This window comes from Harpia harpyja, chromosome 10, assembly GCF_026419915.1.
Source record: "Harpia harpyja isolate bHarHar1 chromosome 10, bHarHar1 primary haplotype, whole genome shotgun sequence".
NCBI lineage: Eukaryota > Metazoa > Chordata > Aves > Accipitriformes > Accipitridae > Harpia > Harpia harpyja.
Genome location: NC_068949.1, coordinates 32,490,086 through 32,517,412, shown reverse-complemented (window position 1 = coordinate 32,517,412; position 27,327 = coordinate 32,490,086). Strand labels below are relative to the sequence as shown.

At 45.9% G+C, this 27,327-nt stretch overlaps 1 protein-coding gene across 4 annotated transcripts in view; it reads right to left on the bottom strand.

Annotated features, from left to right (window-relative positions):
- Window positions 1-27,327, bottom strand: part of NEURL1 (neuralized E3 ubiquitin protein ligase 1) — a 166,570-nt gene that overhangs the window by 22,017 nt on the left and 117,226 nt on the right. The window lies entirely within an intron of this gene.

The following is a 27,327-nucleotide window of genomic DNA, read 5'->3' as shown; positions in this document are numbered from 1 at the left end:
TTTCAAGTGCTAATCATCAATTTATTTGATTCTTTTTCTAAGGAACATAATCACCTGCCTCTAATGCCTAAATTACTTTTATTTAACATATCCTTAGCTACGCTGTTGCCATAGAACTTTTTAAAGAGCAATATACTGAGAAAAAAAAAATATTTAAACAGATTATAAAAGTAAGCTGAGATAATGCAAAGATTTATGCTTATGCCTGACTTTCTGAACTCTGAGAAGCCCATAGCATCAAGAGAGTATTCACTTTGAGAAAACTGAGCATGTGGGTAATTCTCTGCAAACGTTGTGATAAGCTACGACCCATACTGACTGTTGCTCTGCGGGAACTATGCCTGAAGACTGTTGTGGCTTCAAGCCTGGGTCCAAATGGTATGAGGTGGGACCACCCCATACAACACAATCCCCCGCAGGTGGCACAGAGCAACACCACCAGACCGCAGCCTGGGACCTGCCGCAAACACAGCACAAGGTGGAACAACAAGAAAAGGCAGAGGAGCAGAGACTCATTCCTAACCCCACCTCCTAGGCCCTTGCAGTGGACACCTCTTCCAGCCACGTGTCCTTGGGATTTTCTTTTACAATAACAAAGGAGCAGGACCTCAGGTTATCTGAGGATTCTCCCAATGGGATGCACCCTCTTCCAGTACACCAGAGTAGTGGCTCTGTACTGGTATGCCAAGGAAAAATGCCAGCTACTGAATAACCAACATCTCCTGCAATATCTGAGGTCTGACTAACAGCTTTTCCTGCCCTCCTCTTCTGGGAGCCCTGACAAGAGCACACCCACACACAGTTTGGCTTCAGTAGAGCTCTTTGCTTTGCTTAAACTGGATTATTCCAGGCTCCTCTTTAAATAAACTGCTATTGCAAGGGAAGCACAGTCTCAAAATAAAAATGGGCTTTGTTTCTCATATTTGATTTTCCCCATACTGATATTTCAGCTTCTCTTCCCAGAAGTTAATTAAAGAAAAGGAGGAATAAATAAAATCAGAAATTACCCCAAGTAATCTAGAAGTGGGTCGCATTAATGCTTTGTAATATATGGGCTAGCATTTGCATTGCAAGTGTTCCTGCTGGATAGCATTAGACTTATTTTACCCTCCTTTGGCTGGAAAACTACATAGGAGAACAAATTAATACTGGCAGCTGATGACGATCCTCTGGTGTAGGTGAATGGGTAGAGACCTTTCTGAACAGGAACAGAAGGTCCTCTCTATTTTATTCCCTGTAACTATGCATGTGCAGCCTGGCTGACAACCGTGATGTGTGGGTAGCTTGCAGCCAGGGTTTTGAAACAGCTTGTTTTCCACCAGGATGCTTGCATTTCCCTTTGGCTGCTGGACAAAATCTCTTTTTCCATCTGAAAAGAGGTTAAGAGAGATGGAGTTCTTCTGCAGATAAGACACATGGCAGTGATAGCAAACCAGGGTTACACATCCAACTGTTTTACTTAAATCCATCGGTAGCTCAGATGTCTAGCCACTTAAAAGCTAAGATGTCTCAAGCATATGCGATTGACTGTGAGACTTACTTCATTAATGTTTGCAAATACCCATGGAAGAAAGGCTTGCAGTTTACTGATATCTGAAGTGGGTTTGTGAAAATTTAGAGGGATGAGTCTCTAAGATATGCTGGCCTGCTCCAGGGCTTTATGTTTTTATAAATCACAAAATACCCAGCCAAAGAAGAAAAAAAAATACCATTGAATATAAAGTAAAACAAAAGTGGGATTCATCTTTTGGGGTGGTTGGAAGAGATGTGGAATGTCATTTATCCAGAATAACTGATAACAGCCAAGGGCTATGAAAGAACAATCGTGGTGAAATGTGAAACAAATAAGGTGACTTTGAGCAGTTTCTCTCACCAGAAGATGCCCAGGAACGAGTTGTTTTCTTCCACTAAAGCTTCAGTTGTCACTTTTTAAACACAGACCAAGCTGTTCATGCTGGAGTGGTCTGTAACACAGCCTTACTCCTGCAGAACATTTACAACTGACCTTTAATGCCTGCAAAGGAGGGACTCTCCATGTAGGAGTGTTCAGGCACATTTATATTTGCAGAGGCAAACGTGGAGCACACACCAAAAAGACAGAATGACTTCATGTGACAAGACTGTAAAATACAAAATGGGTCCAATCGCCCATTATCGAGGACATCATCCGGCTTCAGCCTGAAGAATTTATAAATCATCCCTTCTTATTAAATATTCAAGGCTATAAAATTTCCTGTACAAGGCAGTTGGCAGTGTTTCTTTGGGAAAAGTCATCTGGTGAGAGACCTCCTTGGGTAAGAATAGATGGACTTGTGAGTGAAGACCACAGCTCTTACTGAGCCACCAGAGGAAGCTTTAGCCCAGATGGTTGGGGTACCACCAGCAAGCTGGCCATAACCACGGCAGCTTGATGGAGGCTGGCTGCCCAAGTAACTTTCCAGAGAGGTTTTGCTGAGCTCTGCATCAGTGCAGTTACAATGTTAATGCTGGATTTAGAGACTTAAAAGTTTCTGGTAGCAATATACATATAGCCAAAGTGGAAAGGATTTCTACTAAATACAAATTTTCTGCTCCTCAGCTGGAGGATCTGAGACACTGAATTTTTGTAAAGGATACCTAACTTCACAAATCCCTTTATATCTTTTTTCTGGCTTTGTTAAAAAAAAAAAGTAAGCAGGACTAATTCATTTAGCAAAGTAGAAATGAAGGGCACTTGAACAGTTCAGCTATCTTTTGTTTTCTCCTCTTCTTTAGTGGGGTTTATCCACAAAATTTAGATCCTCAGCAGCTGATTCCTTACACAGAAAATTAACTTGAAGTATCTTCCTCGGACCAGAGGCTTCAAAGCTCTCCATTTTCCTGCTCAGAGGGCATGGAAGAGCCTCCCGCTTCATGCAGGCTCAATGCGTCTGCAGTAACACTTTAAAACAGCATTTACAAGGAGCTGGTGAGCAGCCAGATAAAGCTGTGATCACTGCATCCAGATCAGAAATATTTCACTACCACCTTTTTTTTGAACCACTGCCAAATGTTGTCTTCTTAAATCATCTATTTCCTTACACACGTAGAATATGTGTAATGCATATTTATTATAGATATCACATACATGCGCATTTAATATAGCTACATGCACATCCAAACACAAATGCATTTCTAACCACCAGCATACACAGATCATCTCAGCCCCACACAAACCCGAAGGGGATGTGTTGCTGTCAAGACTGTCAAATCATTATTTCCTTCCTCTTTTTCTTTTTCAGTACTGTCTGTTAGTGCCTGAAGGCTTGACTTTCCAAGGTCATGAGCAGCCAGTACTCACACACCTGTAAAGGATCTGAGAAAGCAGAGCAAACTCAGCATGCATGCACACACATGCTGGAAACTTGCAGAGTCCAGTATTTAACTGCAAGCTCTAGGGACACAGATCTCCTCCTCTTGATGAGTTTTCTGAGATTGGTGCAATCCTATGGCCTCACGTGAACTGTATTTCTTCAGAGTATGAAGGCTGCAACCACTCTCCAGAATGAGCTATGGAAGATGTAGTATAAACAAACCAATCTTGAGAATTACTACGACAAAAAATAACTTAAAATTTGGGGAATCAGACTGATAGCCTAAGAACCTATCCCATTTCTAATGATCTTCCCTCCCAGGAGAGAGAAATGCTGAGAAGTCAAGGAACAACCTAGTGATTCCTTGCATCTGGAGAACATTTCTATCCTCAGCTACTAAGCAAAGAGTAAAAAACTGGTAAGGTCAGAACTTTGCTGGCACGCTCCCTCCCTTCCCATGCAAAGCCTCATGTTTTTCCTTGCTTCTGTTCTTTGCTTTACTTCTTTACAAGTGCATTTTTCTTCTCTTAATCCCTCACTTCACTGGGTAATAGTATTTTTAGTGAGTACTGCTGCTCATTGTATAATTCCTGCGACTAAGGAACCTCAGAGGTGCTAAGCTACCAAAAGACATACTGAAGACAGTGGTCCCTACAAGAATATTCTATGTAAATTACAGCTGCAAAAAGATGTATACTGTCTTATTTCCACCATGCTGGAGGGGCTCCATTCCTACTCAGGAATGCAGATGAAGGCTCCTTTTCCCACCATCAGTGCTACCTGTCACAAGGGGTTATGCAGGGAGGACAGCTGGCCTTCCAACACCTGGAATCTTGCACTACATCTCCTCCATTGTCTACAGTAGACTTATGCAGCTAACAGTCCATTTGGCAAGACTTTGACATTGCAGGGAGACGTGTTTGAAATATGAGGCAGATGTACCACGCCGTAAAATAACATCACACTCAAAAGGCAATTGGGAAAAGCAACCAGTCATAAGACAAGAAATAAACCTGTGCTTCTGGAAACCTTCTGTCACTCACAGCCTCATACTCCCCATCGTGCAAGTGCAGGTATTAATCCCAGCTCAGCTGCCAGCCTTGTGAACTCTGTCCGTGTCGCGCTGTGGCAATCTTTGCTCCCTTGCTGACTCAGTCCTAGCGAGCTGACGTATACTGCCGGGGAACTGCCACACTTCAGCACAGAAGTAGCCAGAACAATTTCTATATGTTGTTTATAGCTCAATTTATTATGTACTTTAAGGTGACTGAGGATTGAAAATTCAATTTATATTCTCATTTATCCCTCCTAAAATAAGGATGAATATCACTGTGACTGGGGGCAAGGAGCGATACCTGTTCCCAAACCCTTTGGTTACCAGCTTGCCTGATGTGTGTGTGACACCCAGTCGACAGAATCACCTCCACAGGAAAGAAGAGCAGCTGTGACTGGGACTGGGAAGAGAAGGACAGCTGTGTGGCCCTGGGTTCAAAATCCTCCCAAATTAAAGGGCAACTGGAAGCAGATCTTCATGCACCTGCTGTACTCATCGTGTTAAAGATGTCCTCACCACCGTGGGATGCTCTGCTCTAGGCTGTCTCAGTCTCTGCCCCATGTATCTTAAATGTTTTATTGTACCAGGAGGAGCTAAGCAAACAGGAGAGTGAAAATCACCCTTACTTAAAATAAACACAGGAGAAAAATTGAGAAGTGAAGAAAGCCCAGGCCACGCTCGCAGTCATTAAGAGGCAAAGCTCCACTCACAGAGCATGTCCAAAGTGCTCTTGCCTGCTGGCGATGTGTCTGAGCAGACACTTGTAAAACTATTTGTTTTTCTGCAAACTTGTACTCTCCATGTGAGGTCTGGAGAGGAGGCTGGGCTCTGCCACGCTCAGCGTAATGCTACAGAGACCCACGCTCCCAGACGGATGCTTCTGCTCTGATGCTGCACACAGGACTCCCCCTCCCCTCCCTGCTTGTTACTGTTAAATCTTGAATTTATATGATCTGGGACCACTCCATTGCGTTTAATTCTCATAAACCATCAGGCGCCAGAATGCAGCTTCTCAGATCATACAACGAAGCCACTTTCAGAACATTATTGCAGCATGTGGGAGGCAAATGTTTAAAATCCCTCAAAGGAATGATTCAGACTAAAAACCTCCTTTGCCATATACTTAGGAATTCACTTCTACAAAGTACATTTCCCTTTATGAACAACCGAGAAATCAAACTGCCTGAGTTATTGCCTCAGATCAACCATTCCTTCTCCTTGAAAACACCCACATCAAATCAAGGATATCAGTTAAGTAAATACCTACTTATACAATACCTGCATATGTGGATGTCTCTATTTCATTGACAGTATAAATAGCCCATTTCAAATAAAGCTGCTTCCTTCTGCTCTCACTGCTCTGGCTCCTCTCTTTTTGCACACACTTACAGGAATATATGCAAAACTACAGCCAACAGACAATGGCACTTGTACCAGCTATATACATAAGATGCCCAGGCTTCTCTTTAAGAGACAGTAAAATCTACTCTGGGGCAAACAGCATCTGAGATCAGGACTCAGCTGCTGGGCTCTGCAGCAGAAGACACTCCTCACCATGTAAACAGAAACGATATATAAATGGTGAGTGGGAGGCAGGAAGAATTAATGTTCTTATTTTATAGACTGGAGACCGTGGGATGGAGTAAGCTGTCCAAGGGGATAGATGACGACTCTGGTAGAGCTCTTAAGTGAAACCTCTTGGGGTTTAGCCCACTGCACAACAAAACCACTCCGTATTCCACAGTCCACCCTCTCATTTCCTAACTCTCCATTCAATGCCTTATTATCTACCTGCTGCTCCTCTGCTTCCCTGTGCAGATTGCTCCTCTTACCTCAAAACTCAACCTACTTGGGAATCCTCATCCATTATGGGATCTCAATGGTCAGTATGGAAACCACTGTTTAAGAATTCCTCCTTCACCAACACACCGGCTTGGTCTCACCACACAGTCAATGGAGGGCAAACATACATTTCATGTGCATTCACATCATTAAAGCATGAGTTAATGGCTACATGCAAATTTTGGCTTCCTGCTCCTTGCAATCTGGAAGGCAAGCTAACTGATATTTCATAACAGCCATTTTCATTGCAGGACTGGCACATATTTAAATCAACTGAGCGCATTTGTTTGCCTGTGACCAACACAGTCCAAATTAGCTTTCTGAGAAGATACTCAGGTGTTTTTCCAATATTGCTGAGAGCACTTGAGAGAATTTTTGCTATAACCAAGAAGCAGAAGTCAAAGTCCAAGCCAAGGGTTTCAAAGAGCCCAAAGCTGGAGTTCGTCTGTGGGAGAAAGCGTTCATGTTTACACTAAAAATTGTCTACCAGATTTTAAAGCTGGGTTACAAAAGAAGGCAGACCATTGACTCTGTGGAACCAATTGCAAGGCTACAAACATCTGCCACTTAAACAGAAATTAGTGGAAATCAATAGTGCATAACGAGCATCTCACTGGACTCGTCTTTGCTTTGTGTTTGCATTTGCTTGGATAAAAATCAGCATTTCTTTCCAGTCATTTTGGGAGGGATTGAGCACGAAAGCTATTTGGTTTGCATGATTCAGTTTTGGAGAGGTAATAAAAAATGAGATGGAAAAGAATAAACTTAGCCTTTTAGTTGTTATCAACTGCTAGGTGTTTGATAAATTTACTGTGCAAATCTGATGGCTTCCTGTGGCCATTTAGCACCAAATCCTGCTTTGAGGCAATGGTGCCTTTGTACCATTAGGCACAGAGCAGCTGGCGTCCTGCCAGGTGAATCTCAGGAAACCCTTAGGATCTGTTCAGAATACTTTTCTAAGGACATAAATATCCTCTTGGCTTGGCTTACTGGGATTATCAGGGATCTCTTGTCATGGATTGTCAATGCTGTATCAATAGTACAGATAAAATATCACAGCAAACCAAAACAGAAACAAACAAACAAACAAAAATCCAGATTCTAGAAGAATGTGAGCTCATGTACTGCCAACCTCCAAGTTGAAATATTCAGAAAGAAAAAATACAAACCTCTGAGCTTTAGGGAATTGCAGCTGTTTTTAAGCCAGACTGAACAACTGCAGTTTCCAGGCCATCTTAGTAATTGAATTGATCATCTGCATATTCTTCAATAAAATCTAAGGAATGAAAGCATACAATCTCATACACGAATAAGACTACAGCTGAAGGTACGAAGGTTGAGTACTGACTGATAAATTGTAGTTTGGGGACATGTGCTATCTAATAAAGTGCTCTGAACCAGTCTGGTTCATAACAAACATTCATACAATTCTGCCTAACATCTGTAAGCATGTCAAATTGATTTGCACATACGAAACGGCACAAAGAGCATAACTAGCCTCATAAAATTGAAATAAATTACTGTTTTCCTTAGCAAACATGAATGTTCTGAAAGACTCTGACAGTAGATTATGAAGAACAAACTTCCATATGCGTGTTACAGTTGTGGATTTGCTTTCCACAAAAGCTGATGCTCAGAGTCTGCAGGGTGCTAGCAACATCTGTGTTACAAACAACACATTTTGGGTTTTGTTCAGAACGGCTTTTCATTCAGGGTAAACTCATCCTCCCCAGCCAGTGGTCCTGAAGACTGACAAATGTCCTTCAGGTTGAAGATGTGCTTAACCACTGCCACAGCCACCTCTGGATGTTGGCACCTCCTTGTCTGATTCCCTTTACTGTGTTCATGGGTTTCCATTTGATGTTTTCTAACTTCCCATGAAGTCGGAGAAATATGGTTTGAGCAGAAATCATGTACCTTGGATTTTGTGGAGATCACCTAATCCCTGTTATTCACTCCTTAATCTCTCTCCCACTCATGCACATGAAGTCTCTGAACTTTACTCCCACCCTGTTGCAATGATTTCCACCTCCATTGCCCCAAGCCTCCTAGACTATCCTCCTATCAGCTATTATTATCCCTCTTGAAAATCACAGCAAAACAATCATTACTTTTAGGACCATACTGACATTATTTTAATCTTAGTCCTGCCTCTCTCTGTAGGGTGCCCCACCTTTTCTTTCCACTTCCTCTTATTCTTTCTACAGCTGGCAAGTCTTTTATTACTTGTTTTAATTACCTGCACAAGACCTAATTCTCCCTGGAAACTGTCAATTGTCACTTTACCTGATGCTTTCTGATCTTTAAGATGTAAATTTCTCTGTAGAAAAGTTCTTTTTTTTTTTTCTTTCTTCATGGGAAATTAAGGCAATAATTGCAATTCCTGGTTGCCTAATAACTTTATAGAGCCCTCTTCTCATACCCAGTGACTCCATTGCTTACTCCTGGCACTATCATCCCTTTTACCCTCCCTTCCTCCTAGAAATTTCGACCTTCTTATCTCACCTATTCAGGTAAGACAGTAGTTCACCATTGCATGCAGTGCTAACCCCACAACCTTACCTTCATGTACTGTGTTGGAGATTGCTATGGGCCCTCCAACAACTCTATTTCCAATCCTCCTTACGTTACTGTGCGAATGTTTCCATAGCATCTCAGTGCTCACAGCCAATTCCGAAGCTACATCAGACACATCCTTTCGTCCCCTGTATCATCTGACAGCAATTTTCTTCAAAAGAAGTACTTTCTTCCTCCTTCCCATCCATCATCCTCCCTCCTGTGGTATTTATGTATCCTGCATTTATCCTTTTTCACCTGCTTTCATTTACCGCTGTGTCTTCATGCAGGCGTGGAGATGACAACTCCTTCTCCAACTTCTCCCCATATTTCCCCTTGAAACGCTCTGCCATCACTGACAGTTCTACAGCTAGCTGCTCAGGGAGAATTCAACCCACCAACAACCACCTTGTCCCTGCCAAGGTCTCCCCAAGGTCCAGCATCTTACCCAGCACCATTGCTTACTGAACTGAACTAATGCCATTGGGTCTTCCCCCTTTTCCTTAGGAAAGCAAGAAACACTGCTGGCGATCACCTTCCTGGGCTCGCTGCAGTCCTGTTTGGTTTGGCAGAGCTGCCCAAAGGCACTGCTAAATGATAAATTGCCTGGACACCACAAGGATTTTGGTGCCCCACAGCTACCTCACTAACCAGAGCTAAGAGCACAACATTTTCTGTGAAAACACAACCTGTGAAGGACAGTGAAAATATGTAATATTTCAGTCAACTGCCTGAAGAAAAAATAAAAAAAATTGGAAAGATACAGTATTTCAGGCTAACCTGAAACAAAGTGCTCAGTTTATCTTACTTCCTTTTATAAAAGCAAATGAATACTAGACCAAGAGCTTCTCCAGTTGATTTCTGGAGCTGGTTTGGAAATCACTGTTGCCATTTTAAAGATTAAAATGTTATTGCAATACTCAGTATTGAAAAGTATCGTTTTGAAAATAGTGAAAGAAAACAGCTAGAATTTGCCAAAAGTGTTTCCATTTTTCAGCCATGACTAATTAAGTTTACAGATTGTCTCTGCTTCTCCAAGATGGTTCCTCACCTAAAGATCCAACAACTATACTTCTGAAAGAATGCACATAATGCTATTTGTCCAGAATATTTTCTTTAATTCCTTTTAATATCTCTTTCTTGGAGAATTTCCACACCAGAATCCAGCATGAAGAAGCTCTCAAAAAATTTCTGACTTACTTTCCGCATGTACAAAATGACAGTGCAGCCATTACACTCCATCCACCCCACTCCCATTCCAGAGGTGGTGCAGACTGCAAGATGTGCTCTCCCTGTTATGCATGGAAACAGTAAATCAAGGCTTTGTTTGATGAGCTTGTTTTAAAATAGCACAATTATTGCAGTCTGCACCAATTCAGAAGAGTTCAGCACATGTTTAGGTCTGTTCTGTTTCATGACAGCACTTAAACATCCACTTCACCTAAACAAGTATTTATATCCCACTGAAGGCAACAGGACGCACACATGAGCATATCAGTAGTCCCAAATCAGGGACACAGGATAAGGTTTAAAAACTACATCCCATGTCAAAAAAAAAAAAGTTCTTATACTAAACTCCACTTTCCATCACTGTCCCATTGCATCATGCCACTGGAGTAAACAGCAAAGGAGACTTCCTGAAACAGTAACCCTAAATCAGTCAGTCTAGCTGTCATGGCTGGACAAAATTAGGGAGGAATCAAAGACAGAGTCCATGCCCACTTCTGCTAAGGTATGTAACTGAAAAGTTCATCTCTTCAATAAATTGTTCATATATTCTGTCACGGCAAATGCCCATTAGGCTTGTGATTTGGAATCATAGAATGGTTTGGGTTGGAAGGGACCTTAAAGATCACCTAGTTCCAAGCCCCTTGCCATGGGCGGGGACACCTTCCACTTAGACCATGTTGCTCAAAGCCCCAGCCAACCTGGCCTTGAACACTTCCAGGGATGGGGCAGCCACAACTTCTCTGGGCAACCTGTTCCAATGTCTCACCACCCTCACAGTAAAGACTTTTTTCCTAATATCTAACCTAAGTCTACCCTCTTTCAGTTTAAAACCGTTACCCCTCATCCTATCACTACAGTCCCTGTTAAACAGTCTCTCCCCATCTTTCTTGTAGGCCGCCTTTAATTACTGGAAGGCCACAATAATGTGTCCCCTGAGCCTTCTCTTCTCCAGGCTGAATAAGCCCAACTCTCTCAGCCTGTCCTCATAGGGGAGGTGCTCCAACCCTCTGAGCATCTTTGTGGCCCTCCTCTGGACCCGCTCCAACAGGTCCATGTCCTTCTTATGTTGGGGGCCCCAGAACTGAACACAGTGCTCCAGGTGAGGTCTCACGAGAGCAGAGTAGAGGGGCAGAATCACCTCCCTCGACCTGCTGGCCACACTTCTTTTGATGCAGCCCAGAATGCGATCGGCTTTCTGGGCTGTGAGCGCACATTGCTGGCTCATATTCAGTTTTTCATCCACTAATACGCCCAAGCCCTTCTCCACGGGGCTGCCCTCAATCCATCATCGCCCAGCCTGTATTTGTGCTTGGGATTGCCCTGACCCACGTGCAGGACCTTGCCCTTGGCCCTGTTGAACTTCATGAGGTTCACATGGGCCCACCTCTCAAGCCTGTCAAGGTCCCTCTGGATGGCATCCCTTCCCTCCAGCACATCGACTTGCACCACACAGCTCGGTGTCATCAGCAAACTTGCTGAGGGTGCACTCAGTCCCACTGTCCATGTCACTGACAAAGATGTTAAACACCTTTAAACATTTTTTTTATGTTAAACATATTTCTTTACAAATTATTTTGATACCCTGAACTAAAGGAACTAAAGAGCTGAATCTTGTTACCAGAGCTTCAGCTAACTCCTTAACAAGCAAAAAGACAAATTCCGCTCTCACTTACCCCAAGGGAAAGCTTCAACACCTTGGCTATCAGTAAAGCTAATTTAAATGCACAGACCATAGGATGTGGCCTCGAAAGGTTTAGACAGAAAGACAGGAGGCTTTTCCGAAGCTGCATATTGAAAGTATAAACAAGAATCAGCCAGAGGGCCACAGTCTGGCTGCCAGTCAGGGCAGCGTAACCTTGCTGATTCAGGACTCACATGAAGAGCAAGGTCCAGCGTACGCTGCCAGATGCTAAATGCAGCTGCAGCCCCAGTAGCCAAACCCTCCTCAGGCCCCTGAGGAAGGGGACCTGAGGCTTCGGTTCCCGAAGGTTCCTGCTCTCCCCACATCCCATCTTCCCACAGGACTGCTTTTTTTCCTCTTCCTCCTCTTCTTTCTCCCTTTCTCACCTGGTAAGCATGAGCAAGCTTGGTCCTGCTGGGATCCTGGGGATGAGATGGAGCATGGTCTTTCAGGGTAACTGGATCCTAAAACTGGGACACAGGCCCTGTGGTGGACAAAGCTGGACTGTCTGATAGGAGTCAGGCACTGACCATCTCACAGCTTCCCCAGCAAAAACACTGCACTGGTGAAGTGCCAGCTATAAGCACAGCACTGGAGAGATGCCTGACTTTGCAACTGGTTTGTGCTATTACTGATCCCTGAGCCCTTTCAAGGACGGGTCGGGAGGTGGGTAACACACAGGCACCTAAAATGCAGTGAGTTTTTGGCTCTCTCCACTTTATGCAGGGTGATTTTCCTTTTCTTCTCTGACCTCTCATTAAACTCCCATGACAGATGTCTGCCATTTCTCAGCAGCTTCCTTTTGGCACATGATGCCCTGTTGTACTGTCAACACATTTTCACTAGGATTTAACATTTCAGCTTATGCCGAAGGTTGCTCTCTCTCACTGACACATGATCTAAACCTCTTCCTTCCCTGCTGGTAATGTCTTGGGTTTGCACCAGTTTGGCTAGGAATGGGTACCAGTGTTCATTCATCCACTTGTCCAGTTTCAATCTGTTAAACTCCCATGCCTTTATTTTTACCCTCTATTTCCCTGAGCCCTTGATGCTATACCGCTCTGGTTTGGGAAACAGCTAAGCGACCCTCTACTCTTTGATGGTTTGTAAAAGGTAAAGTTAGCTCCAGAGTGTCGTGAACAAGCTTAGTTTTGGAGATTAGACTGAACCAGGTATAATCAGCAACAAAAAGAGCCCATACAGCAACATTGTAGGCAAGACCCTCACTGATCTCTGTATGTGCTAGAAAGATGGTAACCAATATAGGGGTGACTCTCCTAAACTCAAGGATTTCTCATCCCATTAATAGACTCATTTCTTTTCAGCTTCTGGCTCCTTCAGCATCAGTTTAAAGCACTATTTGGTGAGAACGTTATTGTGAACCTTTCTGCACATACTCTGAACTACTGTAAGGAACTATCAAACCCTTGTTACATAATAATAAAAATTGCTGGGCTTACATCAACCGAAATGTTACCACCAGCACCAGTGATGTCTTGCTCAGTCTAAGGAATCTGGGACCAATCCCATGTCTGTCTAGGACCTGGTTATCAGAGAAAAATGGTCCCTCTCTCCACTGTGCTCAGTACAGTCCCACTCTTCCTGGTATTATAGCAGCTTTGACTTTAGAAATGCATGCTTTATTTTTTTATTTACAACTGGGAAAATATTCTTTGTTTCCAAGCACAGATGTAGTCTAGTCATCAGAGGAAAAGCCTGGATAATTCACATTAGCGTTCATTCTTACCCACCACAGGATGGTACTGGGAAGGCGCATAGCTAAAAAAACATGCATTTCTGTAAGCTAGATGAGAATAAAAAGCAGATGATGTGCTCAAATTATCCTAATATCTAAAACAGAGAAGAAAGGGTTACTACTGGCTGTATTTCTGTTCTGTAACTCTTTTTCATATCAAAGTAAGCGGGGGGGGGGGGGGGAATCCAAAAGAGGAGTGTAGATGACTTATGCTCAGGAGGAAGCCAGTGGATATGTGCAGAAAGGGCCCCACGGAGCTGTACATGCTCTGCTCCAGCCCGGCTGAAGCCGTGTTACCAGCCCCTTTCGCTCTGCATCCACAGCAGACACAAAGCACCCGGACAGCTGTTGCCATAGCCACCCCTTCACGTCCCAGGGTCAGGTTTCCCTCTGCGCAGAAATATTATTTATAAGGTGGCTTAGGTGTGCCTTGCGCCTGGCAGTTAAAAATGGGTGAGTCCCATCCCAGCGGAGCTTATGGCCCGAATTAGACATAACACAGCGAGAGGGTACGATAAACACAAGGAAGAGAGGGTCACGGCGAGATGGTGAGATGCTGCGTATACGCCCTGTCCGCTCTTTTATTCTTCCCGTTAAACACTGTAAGGGCTCTGCATCCCCGCGCATTTTTGCAAGCGTCCTGCCGGTCTGTTACGCCGCAGCCGCCCGGCGATGACAGAGCCTCGGCTGGGACGGGCTCCATGGCCTCTCCAGGCAAAGCTGAGCCCGTAACACTGGAGCTACACAGCCCTTCCGAGGAGCTGCCAGGCCCACGAACCCCCCCACCCCCGGCCCAGCGCCGTTCCCTCCACTAGGTCGCAGTGGTGCGCAGGCACGGTGTCGCGTCCCCCCCGCCCCGCGCTGCCATACTGCAGGCAAGGAGAATGGGCTGCTGCCTGCAGACCTACCATTTCCAACAGGGCCTGGCACCCAGGGGGAAACGGGGGCAGCATTTAGTCCCCGAACAGGCACGGAGAAATCAGGGGCCTCATAAGGACTGCTGGAGTAGGCATGAACTTGGCCTGAGAGCAACAGGGCTTAACAGCGAAGAGAAACCCGAATTACGTAGACTCCGAGTTACTACAGCCTCCTCCCTATACCCAACGCACCACACAAACTTTACTAGCAGGGGGGCCAGGCTGACAGCAGCGAGAACAGAAATTATCTCCGTCTGCTGGCTTGTCGACAGCCAGCAGGGCGCATCCCGAGCCCCTGCATCCCTCTGGGGAGAAGTGAGGTTCACCCAACCCGCGCTGCCGCCTCTGCCTTGCCAGCTCTGCCACGACGGCTACCTTGCAGCTGGGAGAGCTTGCCCGCAGCAGAAAAACAGCCCTGTCTGCAGAGAAATGAACAGAGATTGCCACCGTGGCACAGATCTGCAGGAGTGGTGATAAATCACAACTTTGCTATGCACTGCATTTCACTGCTTCGTCCTGCCAGAAGCATATCACTCAGGTCTGTTAAAGCTGCCTTGGTCACCCATGCTCTCCCAGGCTCAGGCAATGCAAATTCCTTCCCGAGTGAGGTTTGTAGCACTTTGAAAACTCATATTTATGGGCAAAATGAAGCAAACAGAATTTAACAAGGAAACAAGTAACAGGATGGCTGCTGGGTTCACTTTTACATCTACTACAATCAGAACATCTATGGGGTTAGCAAGATTTTTAACTGTAGGTGAAGCTGCTGCAGAGCTAAGGGTGCCAGTTATTGCCACATGGCGGCTTTGCCTGGGCCCCAGCTAGCTGCAGCACCTATGGGTGCAAGTCACAAGGGATAGTATGGCTCATGTACCCACTTTGTGCTGTCCACTGCTACATTAAACCTGCAAGAAGCTCCCCAAAGGCTGCTAATTAGAAGGCATCATCCTCCAGCTCTGTCCCCAGGAGGACACAGTGACCTCTACACTTATGTCCTCCTGCCGATTGCTACCCGTGCCCCAGCGCCCAGTTTTGGGAGGTGAATCCTAGCTTAGGGTGTCAGGGTGGCCCTTCCCAGAGGCACCAGTGCTACCACAGGGTTCATGGTCCATTTGAAATTAGCCATCCCAAGTAACCTCCAGAGTCTACTTTCTCCACCTCTCAGCCCTCCAGGAAACCCTCTTCTCCCCAGAAATTTGACATTTCTTAATCTTGGCTTGTTTTCCAGGTCAGCAGCCTTGCTCCCTAGCACTTCCAGTCATTCAGCAAAGGCGTGTCGAACGCTTTCACTGCCTGTGCCTTTGCCATCCTGCCGAGCATGCCTGCTCCGCAGGCGGCTGGAGGCAGAGCCACAGGAGCCGGCTCCTTTGACAATGGCTACGCACTCACTTGGAGGATGCTCTGCTGCTGCAGTACCTGCCAAACCGCCTCAAAGCTATCACCAGCACACATATCGCCATTCCCAGAAACTGGCAGGAGGGGAATGATTCAAGGGACAGACAGAAGCAAGCCAGGCGTGGGCAGGATTAGCCACTGAGCCCTGCAGGCTCCTTCCCTTTACCTCCCTGGCCATCTCGGTGCCATGCCTGTGGCCGTGCATTGCCTGCCTGTCTGCGCCGCACAGCTGCCTCCGCTTCGCTGGAGCTTGCAGCCTCTGCAGGTAAATTCAAGGCCGGGCAATCCGACACCATCAAGGAAAAGGATCAGGAAGGCACCAGACAACACTCGTTGCAAAAAATGCCCTGCTGCAATGAGAGTACCCAAATTTCAGCCTGCTGGATCTGGGGCAGGGTCGCAATGGGATTCACTGCTATCTCAAAATTGCAAAAAAAAGTTATTTTGCCCTAAATTAGTTGTAGTTAGCACTGGCACCATTAGCCTGGGCAAACCTTGTTGTGACAAGCCTTCTAACTCTGGCTTGCTGTAGACCCGGGGCAGCCTACTGCCCCCAAAACAAGGTGCTTCTTGGTGGGTTTCTTGGGTAATAAAAAAAGGGTTGCTTTTTCCCAAAAAAGAACAAGGCATCTGTGAGTGCATGTGTCTGAGCACCTCCCATCATCAAACTGCATTTCAGCTCCAGATCAAAAGCTCAGCTTAGGCTGCAGCTTAAAGCAAGGATCATTTCTGCCTCACAGCAGCTCAGCATCATCATTTTTCCCCTGTGCACATGAGAGTGTAAACGCTTGTAACTATTCAGCTGTGGTTTTACATTGAAAATATGTTGCTATGGAGAGCCAGCACAGGAATGTGCAGCCACCACAATGCACCACAGGAGAAGCAGACCACAGCTTCTGCTGATACTTGCAGGCCCTCCACTGCCATATACACAAAGGCTGAAAACAGACCTGAAGCTCAAATGAAGCATCTGTAATACTTCATTTCTGCCCATCCATCCCCAAGGCACTGAGACTTTTCACAAAAATCATATCAAGCATCCCACATACGCTCTGACGTCACCTCACTGATTTCTAATTCCTCACTGCACACATGCCTCGAAAAGGAAATTCCTTCCAGCCCCATTTTCATTCCATGTCCTATTTTTGTCTGGAAAGCAGGTTTCCCTCCAGAGCCACCTTCTGCTGGTACCCAGAGGTGCTGCTCGGTCCTTATTACCTTTTAGCCACAACATAAAGCAAATCCCTTGTGCTGATCCACCTTGCTGCCCTGCTGACTATGAAGGATCTGATTTCTGTCATTTAAAGCTGACCTTGGCAAAGGTCATTCAGCAGCAGCAAAGTGATCTGCAAATACATATCCTGTGCAGGGGAAACCTGTCTGTAGCATTAAAGCCCCAGCCTTCACAGTCTCCAAAACACACGGGCTCGGTACTGAAGGATGCTGAGCATTTTCTGATCTCACTGACTTGATAAGACTTGGGAGATCTCAGCCAAAGCAATGCAGACTTGAGTCCGCAGCACTGGGAATGAAGAACATCTTCGGGCTTTTTCTTTCCTACGAATTTTTAAAATATCTGAAATACTGTTTGTTTTCTTTCTCGTATTCTAGAGGAATTGATAAATCCTCAACTGCACCATAAACATGCATCCATCAGCCCTTGATTTCTAAAAATGTATTTGTATTAAGCTATGAAATTATTTACAGTGGCCATAAACATCCTCCGAGCATCTGGCAGCTGGCAGAAGGCCTTGGAACCCACTAATTTACTTACATTGTAAACCACTTTCTAATAAATAAATAAGCTCTTAATATCTCACCCACAAAAAGAGGCACATTGCATACAATACTATATTTAGGGGTCCTTTGGAGGTCAAGGATTCAGCAGCTGAATTTCTCTGAGGATCTTTCTTTGGTGAGTGTATGTTTATGCCCAAATGAATTGTCAGCTGAACATCTTTATTTTGAAATCGGTTTAAAATTCTCGCATTGCTTTGAATGATGGAGAAGCGGCTGCTTGTTTCTTGTTTTGCCTGAACTGGAGTCAAATTCTGATCTAAGGGGCCAAAAGGGGCGGTTGAAAAGCCAAGTAAATGACTGCTGATCCTTTAGTAGTGACTTTCCTGGGAGAGACTGCTGAGCCTCTGGGCTGGTTCCCAGGGTGGGGATGCTCTCCAGGCCAGGAGGATGCCCAGTGCCAGAGCCCATGAGGAAAGGAGAAGGTGGTGCAGCATTACAAAGAGGTGCAAAATGCCGTGCTGTGCTAGCGCTGCCTTCGGATTGTACTGCAGAGGGGCAGTCAGAACATCCTCCCTCCTGGCTCCGCATCCACAGCCCAGCCACTGCCTGCCAGGTGATACAGAGGAGGGAGAAAGGAAAACAAGTATCCCACGCATCCCTTTGGCTGCTGTGCAAGGGATGAGCCATGTTAGGGCCCCTAATGGATGCTGAGAGTATTTAAACATGGTGGTGGAAACGGGATTTTCAACTTCCATGAAATCCACCACTGTGCCCTTGAGGACAAAGGAGGTTGAGTGGCTGGTTCAAAGCAATCCTAGACTGAAAATAATATTGTCAGATCAAAGTTGGTCCAAAATTTGTTTTGTAAAAAATAGCAATAGCCTTTTACAAAACCTAAGGTAAAAGAGGACTGTTTTCACATACTGCTTCACTTTTACATAAAAATAAAAATCAAAAAGTCTCCCTTAATTTCAGCCAGTGCTGGTTAGATGAAAAGGTTAACTAGCAAACAGGAGAAAAAAAATGTTTCATTCACTCTTCCTGTCCCAGACACGGAAGAGAGGGAAGAATGAATCAATTATTAAAATCAGTTTTGTTTTAATCATGTGAGGTTATACTCATGGACAGCTAGAGATCTGAATGAAGAATTTTGAAAGAGGAGCCCCAGTGTAACCAGGTCCCACTATATCACCAGTGCTCTGCTGACAAGCTCCGTGTGAGGGTCTATTTACCCCATTTATCTACAATTGCAAATGGCTTCAGAGATCTCCGAGTTACTGCAGAGCAAAAAAGCTCCTTCTCCCCTGCAGCCCCCATCTGCTCCATTGGGAAAGATGAAGGTGCACCAAGATGAAGCTGGACCATGTAGAGTCCCCCACCATGCACGGCATGGGTGCTTGGCACCCTTCCTTTCTGGTGGCATGGCCAGCCCCCCAGATGCCCTGAAGAAGCTGTCCCTGTAGCACAGCCATGATGGTCTCTGATGTCTTCCAAGGCATCCAGGGGAGAAGGGAGCAGGTCACAAGGATGCTGGTAGCAACCCCAGTTGGCCATAAAAACATAAGCAGAATGCAAAATAGCTTCTCCAGATGCACGCTGGTTCCTGTGAGCTGTCTCCCCCATGTGTCCTTCTGTTTGGTCAGTGCAGAAGCTCTGCAGAAACGTTTCTCAAACACAGTGAGCTACGTCTTGTCACTTTTTTTTTTTGTACAGCTAGTAATTTCCAGCCAGCAAGGGACTATTCCAGTAAAACTAGGCAGAATCCACTGTTTTCTTTAGAAAGATAAACAAAAGGCAAATGCAATGGGATTGCTGCTGGTTTTCAGCAGAAAACCATGTGATTTTGCATGACATTATTGCAATACTTGAAGCAGCACAGACTGCTTGCTGTTGATCGGACAGATCAACGGGGGGGTTGAATGCAAGAGCTGCTCTGTGCCTTCAGGCGCAATGGTCTAAGTTCACCCCCGTTGTAACACTGCTCCACTCACCCCAAACAGGAACTTAGCCCTACAGTTTTGAAACTATGCATGGACAGCATGAATAAATCTCATCACTGAGGGCTTCCTGCCATTCCTGCTGAATATCTAGTCCTATTAGTCAATGTCAGGCCCTGGGCAACATGAAAAATTGCAGAAATCCATCCTGGCTGTCACTGGAAATCAAAGGTCACTCTCAGAAACCGAGAGACTCCTTCCAGCCTTGGAAGGCATTCACATTTCAAGACTACAAAGTGCAATTGTCAAAGGTCTTCACATTCATACGAAACAGGAAGGAAAAATAAGACCCCGGACAATGGGACCCTGGAGGAGTGGTGGAGGAATCAGGCTTTTCCCAGGAAGCCGTTTGCCAAAATGTTAAAATAGAATCTATTTACACAATAGATTGGAAAATGTTAACAGCCAAAAACGTGTTAGACAACAGGATTTCAGATTAGAAACACTGGACAGGTTGTCTGTCCCATGAGCGTGCTCTAAAATAATTTATGGATTCTCCAAAATGAGCAAAATTAGTATTTTCTGTAATGACCCTTTTGGTGGGGTTTCTACCTCTGCTTTTGCCATTAAGGTTCCCTTCTCTCCATACGCACAACCATCTGCCTCTGTCTCATCCCATTCTCCCGTCTCTCACTCCTCCTGATCCTACCTCTGCCCAAAGCTTCCCTCCCACTGCTCTCCCACCACATCTGTAGTCACCAACTGCACCATGTGAACAGGCTGTGCTTTAATTGTGCTTGAGAATAAGAGGCGGAAAGTCAGGCTCCACGGTTTCTATTCCTGTCCTTTGTCCTCCCCGCAGAGCTTTTGGGAGGTCATTTCATCTCTGTGACTCAAGTCCTCCTCCTGCAAGCAGCTCCCAATGTTCTGAACACCCCCCAGGTGTCTGCAGGGAGCAAGGTCCTGGAGCCCTTAGTGACAGATCCTATGCTCGCCTTGTTAAATGTGGAAATGTTTTAGGTGTTAAAAAGGGACAAAGAGCCCTTTTAAGTGTTTCTCTGGGGAGCAGATGGTCAGCAGCTGAACTTCTCCTGGAAATCTGTGCAGTTTTAAGTGGGAAACATGGCCTAAAAAACTTTAAATAAATCTATTGTAGACTGCATAGTAACCAGTGGCAGTCACTTACTTACAATCCAGCCAGTCCTTGCTGTTTCAGCAGCCTTCTTGTGGCTGAGCATGAAGGGCTTTCAACATACCTGTGAGCCTTCCCAGGGCTGCAGGCGACTCTTACTCCTTACTTTTGGAGGAACTCCTGGGATCAGCTCTCCCTCCCCAGCCAGCTCTCTGCTTTGAAGTTCCCACAGTGGCCAAATTTGTCGTCACCATCCAGTATCTAAGTAAAATCATCAGAGACTTTATGTCTGATGACTCAAATGCTCAGATCTGAGTGTCTGCTTTTAGCAGGTACACACAGAGGTATCTCCTAGCTCCCCAAAGAGAAACACAAAGCACTGGCTTAAATGCATTGCTGCTCAGGTAAGATGATGCTGACAGAGAGGAGACACTTGGCATAGCCTTTAAATGCTTCTTCACTGAGGGCATCTCCCATCCTATACTGCAAATGTGCTTCCCAACATGCGGGTCTACCCTGCTCATTCTTGAGTGTTCTCCTGGTAGATCGTTTTGAAATAGGTGATGGGCTTCATGCTCATAGGCAGAGTTATGGTGCTGAATCTTCTGCCCACATTAAAAATAAATGGAGTAGCTATGATCTACAAAACTCTACGATGCCTAAAATTCAAACACATCACATCCTGCTCTGATTTTTACTCCCTGCATTGCATGTGTTCAACTGAAAAGGTCTCATCCCATGCCTGCAGTAAGCAGGGTAAAGAGAGGACATCATAGTCTCTAAGAAGACATTTGTCTTCACACTTGCTCCTGCTGTAAGAGCCACCCAGGTGGGAGAGCCTGAATGTTTCTGCATGGCTCCAGCTCTGCCCAGGCTCACCGGGAAGTGCCAGGTGTCTCCTTGCCTGGGGAGGCAAGGGGGAAGGACGGAAAGAACAACAAGAGCATGCTGCCTCACGTCCAATGGGAGGAATCAAGAGGTATTTAAGTGTTGAAGGGAATTGCCACACTTCCCCCTCCACAGAAGTTGCATCTTGTGCTTGTTGTGCAACCCAGGGAAGCACAGGGCCAGGAGAACAGTCCCATGACAACAGAAGCAACAACAAATTCACTCTTCTCCTTTTTTCAGACACTTAAAGTATTGTGAATACATGACCTATAAGAGCTAAACTCCTTCCTTTGTAGTTTTACTTTACTTTCAACATGGGTCAGTCTCTCTTTTTCAGAGAAGCAGAGACAAGGCCCATTCTCCTGCATCATTTCTATTTTCTTGATGTGCTGAAGGTCCCAGCTGAAATCCTCGCTCCCACGGACATGGTGCCAAGGATGGCACTGAGTGGTAGGGACAGCTGACAGCCACTTTCAGCTGCAGCACCTCTTCCGAGACATAACGCCCAGGTGGACAGTGGACAGCTTGCTTTCACTGTTCTCCAAAGCTTTTCAACAATTCCTCCTTGCTGTCTGCATGGGATCCACAGTCCTAAGCGAATTCCCTTTTCAGCTAGACACACTGGGTTATTTCAGTATAGCACTGTCTAGACAACTGAAAAAAGTGTGAACAATTTAATGTATTACTATCCCCTTGCTTTTCATGAAAATGGTGAAGATTTCTGGTCTTTATGCAGTGTTTGGTTGCGGGGGGGGTAGATGGTTGGTTGTTTTTATACATACATAGAGCGAGCGAGCTGTAAATATTTATATAGAGACCTTCAAAAAGCCATTATTATTTTCAGTTAGTGAGAGGGCTTTGTCTCACCATCAAGATTTCTACAAGATTCAGTAATTTATCTTTATTCAGACCATTCTGTGAATAAAATGGTTGCTGTCCTACCGGATAGAAAGCAGATACTATCTTGCCTCCCCTTGTAAAACAACCAACGCGCCTCAGAAACAAGTGGCAGCAGTTATTAAAAGCAAGAGAACTGTCCGTTTTACCCTGCTGAACTCCATCCAGCCTCAACATTTCCTAAAACTGAAAAAAAGATGACACTGCAAAATGTCTTACATAAATTCTGCTGTCCCAGAAGCCTCCACAGCCAATCCAAAGGGTCAAAGTACTTAAAGAAACCAGATTCTTATGGGATTTCCAGCTCCCACTTCCAGATCTCAGCAATTACACGGAAGGCAGCCAGCATCACCCTTGTCAAGTCCCCACCACTGCAGCAATTAAATGTCCAAATCTGTTTGGGAGCCTGAGACTCTCACAGGAATCCTCCAACGTTTTCTGGTGAAGTCTGGATAGGGAAAAGCCAGCCAGCAGCAACAGCATGAAAACAACCGTAATCTATTCAACTTCTACTAATTCTTTTTTTTTAAAAAGAACATTTTCTAGCATTTTCCCACTAAATACTGGAGGTTAAGTAAGCAAAACTTCTTGATATCTGCATGAAGATACGTGGACAAGAGAGGAAACCCATGTACACCTCCAAGTCTTGAAGCCATCAGCAAATCAGTGTCTTCAGCACCAATGTGAAACCTAGCTCAGTGCTGGCTGGCCGGGGATTTTCAGTTCAGCACAGGCCACTCCAAGAAACATATAAGGTGGAACAACGAATTCTTCCCTCAACACTTGGCAGAGCAGTATACTAGCTATCTAACCTTAGACAATAAATACAGAACAAATTAACTTCTCCTGCTCCACTGGAATCCCAGAGGTGCTTTCGGGGGGCTGCTGTGCTCCATGCTGCAACACCGGGGCACGCAGGGATGCACACGGTGAGCAATGGGCAGAGGTGCTGCTGCCATGGGGGGCAGCTGGGTAAGCACCCAAGTATGTGGATGCTTTTCTCCTCTGCATCACGTCAGCTTGGGGGTGGGAGCTTCAAAAATGCACGCTTCCTGCTGACATTTCTGCTTCTCCCTCTTTCCATCGGGGCCAGGAATAACAGGAGACCGGGCTCTCCCCCAGCCCCTCCTCTCCTGGTACTGGCCATGGCCAGCGGCGTGAAGAGCGGGGGCTGAGGAACACGCTTGAGTTGCTGAAGCAAATGGTTTTTGGTGCCTCTCGATGTTCCAAGTTAAGCTCGGACCGCACTGCGCTTAGCTTGAGTGTTATCCAAACTAGTCCAGCAGGGCCTAATCCTGATGAATAGCTGGGTAGCTATTAAAATTGTTTTCCTTGAACAGCTAAATGGAAATGTGAGGTCTTGACGCTTGAGCTAGCATTTAAAATGGGCTCAGGTAATCAAAACACCAGATCAGAGAGCGTTGGGGGTTTTGGAGGAGCTGAGATTCAATTCAGCTTTGAACCTTTAGTTTATCGTAGGAAACAATTCCCACCCCCAGTAAATGAAACTAGCCCCAGCTCCTTATGGAGACTGGCTGGACCTGATCACACGGGTTCACACTAGCTGCTTATACCTTTTTGGCCAGCAGTGCTTCTTGTGCAACCTAACACCATCTGTCTGTCATTCTGTCATGTAACCTCGGGATGCCACTTGGGAAGAAACACGTCACTGGTCATCTCTCGCTGAAGACATCTGAGATGCCAGCACCCAGGATTGCAGCCTTCTTTCCGTCTGGGCAGCAAACACCCAGTACAAATTTAGAGCAACAAACAGCATGAAGGCAACTCCAGTAGCTGCAAATTATTCTCCAGCATACATGGCCAAGCTGCAAACCATTATCAGAGAACACCTGGTAAATATGATACTCTGTATAAGTGATATAGGTAGCTTTTAACTGTCACACACAAGCGATGGATAAACAGGTTAAATGTATGAAATCTTTCTGCTGTGCTAACTTGCTCCAGGCCCTCTGGCATGGGTGATGGTGGGAAAGTCAGTGAAGAGCTGCTGAGGAGGTGACAAGATGCTGATAAAGTAACTGGTGTAAGAGCATACAGGAGGAGCCAGCTTGAGGACAGAGAGCCCACGGGTCCTGCATGCTGCTCTCACTCCAACCCCAACCACTCTGATACTGGCATATGTGAAGACAGGCCCATAAAGCTGGAGCCCCCGACCATACAAAGTGGGAGGATGAATGCAGGGAAGGTGGCCTCAGAGCAGCTCATTTCCTGAGCATGGAAGAGCTGTGCGGCTCCCCAGGCAGAGCTTCTCCCCGAGCACCACCGTGTTGGAGCGGTAGGTGGGACAGGCAGCTCCAGCAAGCTGCACGGGCACTGGAGCCACATGCCTGCACATGCTTCTGTCCAGAAACACCACCACCAGAAAAACCTGGCTTACTACATGCAAGCAGATGAATATTTCATGAAGAACAGAAAAACAATTTGGGCATTTCAAGCAAGTAAATTGGACTGTATACTCATGTGCATGGAGGCAGGCGTGCTGTATGAAGAAAGCCATCAGATACTGAGCCTCACTGATCTGGGTTCCTGAGCAGGCTGAGAGCAAGCTATAAAGGACTCTTCTCCAAGCCACATCCCTACAAGGAAGCCTACATTAAAAAAAGAAAAAGGAAGAAGCAGCCATGTTCTGAGCTCAGCTAGTGCTATGCATACTTCACTAACTGCAGCTATTCTGAAAAACACTATCATGGGCTCAACCTGGCCACAGAGGCAGCAGATCAGCAGTGCTCCTTTGTGGCAGCCCTGGGTGGCTGTGGAAGGGACATGCATGCTAACTGCTGTCCAAACTGGACAAGGGGGAAGGCTTGCTTCCATAACCATAGCCTCGTAAAACAATTGGTACCACATCTGGCCCCTGCTAACAGTTTAACTTTCACGCTTTCTATAAAAACTAATAAAATAACAGCAATTTTCAATGCCCAGAACACATACATTTCAGACAACCTGCTGTTGTGTAATATGAGGACAGCAGCAGCACTGCAGGCGCTGGACAACAGGCAATCCAGGAGTTAACTGAAAGCAAAGGGATAAGAGCCCCAGGAAGAATGTCAATAACATTTGCATAGATCTGGTATACAGCATAAGAGCTGTGACTCAGACTTCACCTAGGGACCAAAGATGATGCAAAGGTGCGTTAAATGCTTCTCATTTCTCCTTATTTAACCTTTGCTGGCTGCATCAGGACAGGCCACACCAGCCAAGGGTGTTCTGTGTGCCCAGGGGATGCAAAGCCCAAGCACTGCGTGGGGCTCCCCGGGATGCACTAGGAAATTTGGAGGATATGCAGCATATCCCATTAGGTTGCAGAGCACTGTGCAGAGGCCTGTGGTACCCAACGCCAGCTACGGGGATGGAGCTCCTCTTTTTCAAGGTGTGGGTGGTAGGAGACACTCCATGCCTTTGGGAGAGCCCCCAAAAGTCACAGGGGCTCCCCCACAATAAGCCACAGGTCAGCCGTAGCAAAGCAAGGAGGGTTTTTTCAGCTCTCCCTGCTCTGATTATTCATGGACGCGCTGCAGGGGCAGCCCCGCACCACAGCCCATCACCCCCGCAGCCCCTTGAGGGACACGCTGAGCGCCTGCATCCAGCATGGCAGCTCCCTGGGCGGCAGCGATCCGGCTGTGCGGCACACGGCTTTGGCACGCCGTAGCTGGGGGCAGCATACGGCGCAAGCCAATTGCGGAGCCTGACGTTCAATGAGACTTGACAGGTCCCACTGAGGTCTGCACGCGGAGAAAGAGCCCGGGGCCCCCAAGCCGGTGACAGCGCCTCAACTCTGCCCAGCCCCAGCGCGCCCGGGGCATGCGGGATTCAGCATTTGGATCATCTCACAGCAGGCTGGCAGGGACCCAGCGGCGCGAGCATCATCCCGTCTGCAAGAGCGCGGGGCTGCTCGCAATGCACTTTTACCCTTGGCGTGGGGGTGGGAGCGGGGGAATGCACACGCAGGGACATTCTTCACTTGTCACCCCCAGGCTTAGGCTGTTTCTTTCTTTGCAGTCACCTAAAGGTGAGGAGGAGTTGAAAAACATTACACTGACAGCGCTGTCGGAGCTGCGGATATAGGGCCTTCCGCTCCACGCCAAGCAAACCCTCTGGAATGGTTTGGACACGATAGGTAAACAGTGTCGGGCTTGCTCAGCGGGGAGACATTTGTATTTAGATGTTATAGATAAGTGGTGCATATTTGAGACATCTGAAAGTTATTATTCCAGGCAGTTTCTAAACAGAGAATCGCAGTTGCATAGCCCCTTAACTCCGAGCTGACAGGCAGGATAATGATTTAAATTATTGTTAAACATAGGCTCTGTTTTAAGTGGATGGAATTCAACATCATGGTAGGTTTGGGGGATTGGGGGTGTATTGCAAAACACAACATTTCCAATTGCTGGAGCTCTGATCGCGGGAGCTTCTCTGCCAACACCAAGCATCACTGTTCACGCTATGAAAATGGCAGCTGTAGAGATCCTCAAAAGGCAACATCACTCAGCTATCTTCTGGATCATTACCACTCCCTCTAATTGCAACAACTTTGATTAAGAGAAATGCCTTTTTGAAAGCAAAACATAAAAAGTTTTCACAGACTGTAAAACAGAGTTCAGCAGTGAATCATAATTATTTTTTATAATGCTTTTGAATTACAATTGATTTATGCTTCCTTGAGTTCAATAAGGTTATGTTTATTATGTTATCACTCTGTTTTTAATGAAGACTATACTGATTTTGTCTTCATTATAAGACATTTGAAGCACAGCTATTAGGTTGTATTAAATCAGAGTACTACGTTTCATCTGTGAGGAGTTTGTTTTCCAATGTTTCAATGTATGGCTGGTACCCCTGCTCCCAGCTTCCCCCAGGCCCCCGCCACACTGGAGGCACGCTCAGCAGATACTGCCGTCAGAGAGGGCTTTTTGCCCCCACCATTAGCTGGTTTCTGACACGCCAAAGGT